The following is a 7,456-nucleotide window of genomic DNA, read 5'->3' on the forward strand; positions in this document are numbered from 1 at the left end:
TACCCATGTAATTTAACTACTCGTTCTCCATGTTGTGGCCATAAGGTGGGTATTTTGAACTACTTGATCCACCTCCATTTACTTCGCACTGCATTACTGGGTGAACCAATGAAGAACTAAGAAAACCAACAATTTTCTAATTCAAGATTTCTACCTGATTAGAGAGCATGGTGACCGAATTGACATTATAAATGTCAGTTATTTTCGTTGACTTTTTCCTCATGACTTGCCACTGATAGTTATTCAGTGACATCTCCTCTATAAATTCATAGGCATCTTCAGGTGTCTTACTATTGATGGTTCTGCCAGCAGCTGTGTCAACCATTTGTCGAGTCGAAGGATCCAAGCCATTAATGAAAGGTTTGAACCTGTAGCCAGAGTGGTAACCCATGGTGAGGGCATCTTCTCAAGAGGTCATTGTATCTCTCCTATGCATCGTAGAGTGTTTCTAAATCCATCTACTAAAAAGAAGAGATATCATTACGGATGGTAAGCCGTTGCAACCTTGTGTTTCACCCCGTGCTTGTCTAGTAACCATTTTAACCACTTGTTCACAAAATGGGACCCTTCATCACTAATGATGGCTCTCGGGGTTCCAAACCTAGTGAACACGTGTTTCTGCAAAAACTTCATCACAACCCTAGCATCGTTTGTTAGATATGCCTCTGTCTTGACCCACTTGGACACATAATCTACTGCTACTAGTATATACTTGTGACCAAAAGACGAAGAGTAGGGCCCAAGAAAATCAATACCCCAAACATCGAATAATTCGACCTCAATGATGTTTGTTCGAGGCATCTCATTTCTGTTGGTGACATTTCCAACTCTTTGACATCGGTCATAACTCTTTACATATGCATATGCATCCTTGAATAGTGTTGGCCAAAAGAATCCGGCTTGCAATACTTTGGCTGCAGTACGAGTTCCTCCAAAATGACCCCCACTTGGGGCTGAGTGACTGTGGTATAGAATCTTCTGTATTTCTTCTTCTGCCACGCATCTCCTAATCATCTAATCTACACACTTTTTGAACAGATACGGTTCCTCCCAAATATAGTACTTCACATCGTGAAGAAACTTTCTCCTTTGTTGATATGTCTTATCATACGGCATTAAACCACAAGCTAAAAAGTTAGCAATATCAGCAAACCAAGGGGTATTATGGACATGACTTACCTTTAGTATATGTTCATCTGGAAATGTTTCTTGAATCAGTACAAATGGAGAATTCCCTTGTTGCAGCTCCAATCTGGACAAGTGATCTGCTACTTGGTTTTCTACTCCCTTTCAATCTTGAATTTCCAAATCAAACTCTTGAAGTAGAAGAACCTATCGGATCAACCTCGGCGTAGCGTCTTTCTTGGAAAGTAAATATTTAATTGCCGAGTGGTCTGTATAGACAGTTACCTTGGTACCTACAAGATAAGATCGAAACTTGTTGAAAGTAAATACAATAGCAAGTAACACTTTTTCTGTTACCGTATAGTTTAACTGAGCTCCTGTTAGAGTTCGGCATGCATAGTAGATGGGATGAAAAACTTTGTTCCTTCACTGGCCCATGACAGCTCCTATTGCGAAGTCACTTGTGTCACACATCAATTCAAATGGAAAGTCCTAGTCTGGTGTGATAATTATGGGTGCCGTGACTAATCATTTATTCAAGTCATTGAAAGCTTTTAAGCATTCCTCATTAAATTTGAATATCGTGTCCTTCTCCAATAATTTGCATAAAGGTTTAGCAACTTTGGAGAAGTCCTTGATAAATCTTCGATAGAACCCGGCGTGACCCAAAAAGCTCCTAACACCCTTTACAGATGTTGGAGGTGGGAGTTTCTCAATAACATCTACTTTTGCTCTGTCTACCTCGATCCCATGTCTTGTTATCCGATGCCCCAGAACGATACCTTCTCGTACCATAAAATGGCACTTTTCCCAATTAAGTACTAGGTTCATTTTTTTGCATCGCCTAAGTACCTTAGCCAGATTGGCTAAGCAATCATTGTACGTATCTCCAAACACTGAAAAGTCGTCCATGAAAACTTCCAAAAATTTCTCAACCATGTCAGGGAAAATAGACATCATACATCTTTGAAATGTAGCAGGTGTATTACATAAACCAAATGGCATGCATCTAAATGAAAATGTATCGTACGGGCAAGTGAATGTGGTCTTGTGTTGATCTTCCGGTGCTATTGTAATCTGGTTGTACGCCGAGTATCCATCTAGAAAACAGTAGTAATCTCGCCCCGTGAGTCTATCCAGCATCTGGTCTAAGAACGGCAAAGGGAAGTGATCCTTCCTAGTTGCCTTGTTCAGCTTCCGGTAATCAATGCCGATTCTCCATCCCATAAATATTCTAGTTGGTATCAACTCATTACTCTCATTCTCTATGACTGTGATACCTCCTTTCTTTGGTACGCACTCGACCAGACATACCCATGAACTGTCTGAAATGGAGTAAATGATACCCGTATCTAACCACTTGGTAATCTCTTTTTTCACTACGACCTTCATGATGGGGTTCAGCCTTCGTTGTCCATCGATCATCCCTTTTTCACCATCTTCCAGGATGATCTTGTGCGTGCATACAGATGGACTAATATTGCGAATATCTGCTATGGTCCATCCGATAGCTTTCTTAAATTGTTTCAGAACTAAGATAAGTTTCTCTTCTTGCCCAGTAGTTAACTCTGCTGAAATAATCACAGGCAGAGTAGAAGTGTCACCTAAATAAACATATTTTAAATGAGAAGGTAATACCTTGAGTTCTAGTTTAGGTGGCTCCTCGATTGACACTTTTGGCTATGTGTAATCTCTCTCCTCTAAATCCAAAGATTCAAAACGGGATTGTGGATTAAATCCCTTTTGATTAGCTTCTAGTAAAGCTAAGTTTTCATCCTCCTCTTCATGACTTGGAGGGTCTGATGTCAAAATTCTTTCCAGAAGATCCTCAACAGAGTTGAGTTCCTTCTCCACTATGAAATCCTCTAAGTTGGATACTACAGAACAATCATCTATTGTGTCAGGAAATCGCATTGACTTGAAAACGTTAAATGTTACCTGATCGTCCTGAACGTGCATAGTAAGTTTGCCCTTCTACACATCAATAAGTGTCCTTCCGGTTGCTAAGAATGGTCTCCCCAGGATATTTGGTACTTTTTTTTTCCGATTTGGAATCTAAAATTACAAAATCGGCAGGAAATATAAACTTATCTACACGAACCAATACATCCTCGATTTTCCTTCTGGATGTGCTAAGGATCGATCTGCTAGCTGAAGTGTAACCGTAGTAGGTCTAACTTCACCTATCCCCAACTTCTTAAATATCGACATAGGCATCAAGTTGATACTTGCACCCAAGTCACATAGTGCCTTACGACAATAAGCTACTCCAATGTTGCATGGTATGGTAAAACACCAGGATCCTTCAGCTTAGGGGGTAATTTGTCTTGAAGATATGCACTGCATTCCTTCGTCAAAGCTACCGTCTCAAATTCTCCAAGTCTTCGCTTCTTGGACAGGATATCTTTCATGAATTTTATGTAATTTGGCATTGTTCAAGTGCTTCAACCAACGGGATGTTGATATGAAGTTGCTTAAGTACGTCAAGGAACTTCTTGAATTGGACCTCCTATTTTTGCTTCTAGAGTCTTTGAGGGTAAGGTGGTGGAGGTTTATATACTAGAGTTGGTACTGGTTGATTTGTATTTGGCGGCAATTCTGCTGCTAAAGGAGTGGTTGGCTGATCAGAGTTGGCTGGTTCTGAGGTTACCTTTTCAGGTCTTGCAGGTTCTGGCTTCTTCCAAATCTTGAGCTTCAGCATGCTCCTTTTCAGCTTCAATGATGTTGGGCTCTACCGTTTTTTTGCTCCTCAATGTTAGTGCTTTACAATGCTCCTTCACTGGATTTCTCAGATTTTTCATATCACTAGGTAGAGCACCTTGTGGACGGTTCTTAAGTTCAGTAGCAAGTTGGCCCACTTGATTCTCCAAATTCCTTAGAGTTGCGTCATTCTTCTCCATGTATGCCTTCAATAAATTCTCTAAGCTATTGGACGATTCAGCCTGAACTGGTTTCTAAACTTGCTGTGAAAAACTAGGCGGCTGGGTTGGTCTAGGTTGGGCGTAGTTGTTACTGCCTCCAGCCCCTTGGTTACTCCAGGAAAGATTGGGGTGATTTCGCCATGATGGGTTGTAAAAGTTGGATTGCAACACTTGCCTTCCTCGGTTCTGGTTCTGATTACCTATGTAGTACATGGATTCTGGGGTTGACGGACATTCTTCAAACACATGTCCTTCCCTACAATAGACACAGGCTATATTCTCATATTGGTTAAGTGGTTGAGCTGTAAAACTGTTAGACTCATTAGTGGTAAGATTCTTTAACATTGAAGATATCAAAGATACTTGGGATGCAAGTGAAGTGAGAACGTCCACTTCATGGATTCCAGTAGCTCGTCTTCCTGACGTTGCTCGATTGGTTGGCCACTGATAGTTGTTACTGGCGATCCTCTCGATGATTTCATAAGCCTCATTGTAAGACTTAGATAAGATAGCACTATTAGCAGAAGCATCTACTACCATCCTTGTGTGAGCGTTGAGACCATTGTAAAATGTCTCAAGTTGGATGCAATGCGAAATTCCGTGATGAGGGCACTTTCGTAATAACTCTTTGAATCTTTCCCATGCCTCATACAAGGACTCATCATCCATTTGTTGGAAAGCAGTAATCTCATTTCTCAGCTTAGCAATCTTGCTAGGTGGGAAATACTTCACAAGAAATCTCTGTGCTAACTCTTGCCATGTAGAAATAGAGTTCGGTGGTAGTGAGTTTAACCAGGCTCGAGCTCTACCCCTCAGTGAGAACGGGAACAGTTTTAATCGTAATGCATCCATAAACAGTCTTAAATGAAGATGAGGATCTTCAGTAGGCATTCCACTGAACTAGCACACTGTCTGAAGCATCTGGAACATGACTGGCTTCAGCTCGAATTGTTGTGCCTCGATCTCGGGTCTTCTAATACTTATATTAAGGTCATTAAAAACTGGCACGGTATATTTTCGTAAAGCTCTATCCCTATCATCAGCAATAAGGATAGGATTTTGAGCAAGGTTTGCTCCGTTTCCTTGATTGATATTCTTGAAATTCATCTCTTCGGTCCTTCTCTGGTTCGTTTGTCTTCTTCATTGGCGAAAGGTTTGTTCTATTTCAGGGTCCACTGGGAGTAAGTCGATAATTCGGTCAATACTCATAAACACTTGAAATAATCAGAGAAGAATTAATTAAGTAAGTAAAATTGAACAAGAAAATAAAAGAACCAAAATGTAAAAATAAATTCACAAATAATGTTTTTTTTAAAAAAAACAGTCCCTAGCAACGGCTCCAAAAACTTGGAACGGTGGAAATGTGCAAGTGTACACAATCGTAACAAGTAATAAAGTGACAAGTAAATGTCGAGTTATCATACCCACAGGGACTGTAAAAAGCAATATCTATGAAATTAATTAAAACACTTTGGTGAGATAAAAATAATTTTGGTTTGAAAAGAGTGATTTATAAACTAAGATTTTAAAACTAAACAAACAATTTAAATAAAATAAAAGAGTTCTAGTGCACGATTTCAATTAAGATTTAATCAAGATGATATAATTGTGTTGGATTAATTATACCTTTTTAACTTAGAAATATTTAATTCGTGCTTATGCTGTTATGAATAAATTCACGGCAACCCAGTAATTTACATACTTATGAACATATTTTACTAAATAAAAGAATTCCATTTATCTTGAACATATCCCTATACCAATTCAACTAACTAAACAGATTTAAAAAAGTAAACATGCTATCACACATACATGCTTATTGAATTAAATTATCTCTCGCATATTCCTTTGTTGATTCAACCGATTAATTCAACTTAATAAACATGTAAAAGATTATGTGAAGTAACAAAGTAGCCATACCTTGAAACAATTTAATCACAACAAATCTTGCAAGTTATGCAAGGCATATGTATCGCCAAATACAATGCTAATTTAATTTTCAGTTACCTTAGAAGAATTAAACATGCACTAATTAAGTATTGAGTCCATTAATTGCAATTTCAATTCGTTTAAACAATTAATTCTTTAGTTATCTAAACAATTATAATGCCAGATAACCTAATCATGATTTTACTTAATCAAGCATTTCACTGAGGCCTATAACAACATAAACACTAATTTAATAATTCAAGTAGGAAAAATATAATCAACCCAACACGAATCAAATTCAAGATAAATTGATTAAAATAACCATTTCAAAAACAATATTTTTCATAGATATGTTCATCATAAAAACAACAGAAATTAAAAAGAAAGGGAACAGAAAGCAAATCCAGTGTTTCTCTGCAGCTTGACTATTGCTCCGTTCTTAGTCTCCGTTGTCTTCACCAAGCAAGGCTTCTATGAATCCTTGATTTCTGCCCAAGATGGCTGAAGAACACCTCTTTCTCAAGAGAGGAAATCGGCACAAGAGGAAGGGAAAATGGGATGGAAAAATGAAGAGGAAACTTTGAGAGAAGTGAAGAGAGGATGAGAGAATGTTGTGGAATGAGGGATGTTGAGGGATGCTTTGAAATGGGCAGCATAGGGTGGATTTTATAGCTGAAGAGGGCTGCTAAAAATAGCAAATTCAGTAGCCAAGAGAGCCCTCCCATGGCCGGCCACACACATGGCAAGGTTGAAGCTTTCAACCTTGCTAAAAATAGGCTGGGGCAAATCTACAAAGCCTAAAATAAAGGTGGGGTTTGAACGTAATTTGGAGGTTTTTCAAAGGCCTTTTTGCAAGCATATTTTATCAGCTAATTTTCTGATTTGGGTCAGCCAATGGACAGTTCTGGTCAGCCTAATTAGTGGCTGGTTCGGCACACTCCATTCGGTTCAACCAGTGCGGTTCACTAGGCCCTTTCTTCATAATTAATTAAAATTAATTCATTTAACCTAAATTAAATAGAAAATAAATTAAAATTAATTTAATTATGAATTAATACACATTTTTGGACCATCTTGGACTGGAAATTAATTGGCCTCGATACTTAAAATTACTCTCGGTTTTGTTCTTCTCACAGTGTTCACCGGGCCCTTTTTCTCCAATTGTGTAATTCTGTCAAAAATAACCAAATTTAATCAAAATTAACTATAAAATTAATTAAAATTCATAATGTTCATATTTTTAACATTATTTAATTATTTTATAATATTTAATTATTTTTCGACAAGAATTTAACCTGAATAGCCTGGTTTTAAGTTAAAAAGGGTATGAAAAAGTATATAAATTTTTGTGTTTCCACTTGGAAAGCTTGAAAACCCTAGCTATGGAGAACCCTAATTTTCGGCAGCAACATGGAGAGAATGAGCTGATTTTTGGCTTATTTTCCCATTTTATTTCATTAATATACCAAATAACCAAAATG

At 37.9% G+C, this 7,456-nt stretch overlaps 2 non-coding genes across 2 annotated transcripts; both read left to right on the plus strand.

The window, feature by feature from the left end:
• The first annotated feature begins 384 nt into the window (after nt 1-384).
• On the plus strand, nt 385-491 carry LOC128290967 (small nucleolar RNA R71). Its single transcript, XR_008280745.1, has one exon. It is a non-coding gene; the product is annotated as a small nucleolar RNA R71 (small nucleolar RNA).
• A 4,150-nt stretch (nt 492-4,641) lies between these two features.
• On the plus strand, nt 4,642-4,748 carry LOC128291100 (small nucleolar RNA R71). The gene has a single exon (XR_008280876.1). It is a non-coding gene; the product is annotated as a small nucleolar RNA R71 (small nucleolar RNA).
• Nucleotides 4,749-7,456: the final 2,708 nt, after the last annotated feature.

The sequence above is a fragment of the Gossypium arboreum genome, chromosome 3, assembly GCF_025698485.1.
Source record: "Gossypium arboreum isolate Shixiya-1 chromosome 3, ASM2569848v2, whole genome shotgun sequence".
In the NCBI taxonomy this organism is placed as follows: Eukaryota; Viridiplantae; Streptophyta; class Magnoliopsida; order Malvales; family Malvaceae; genus Gossypium; species Gossypium arboreum.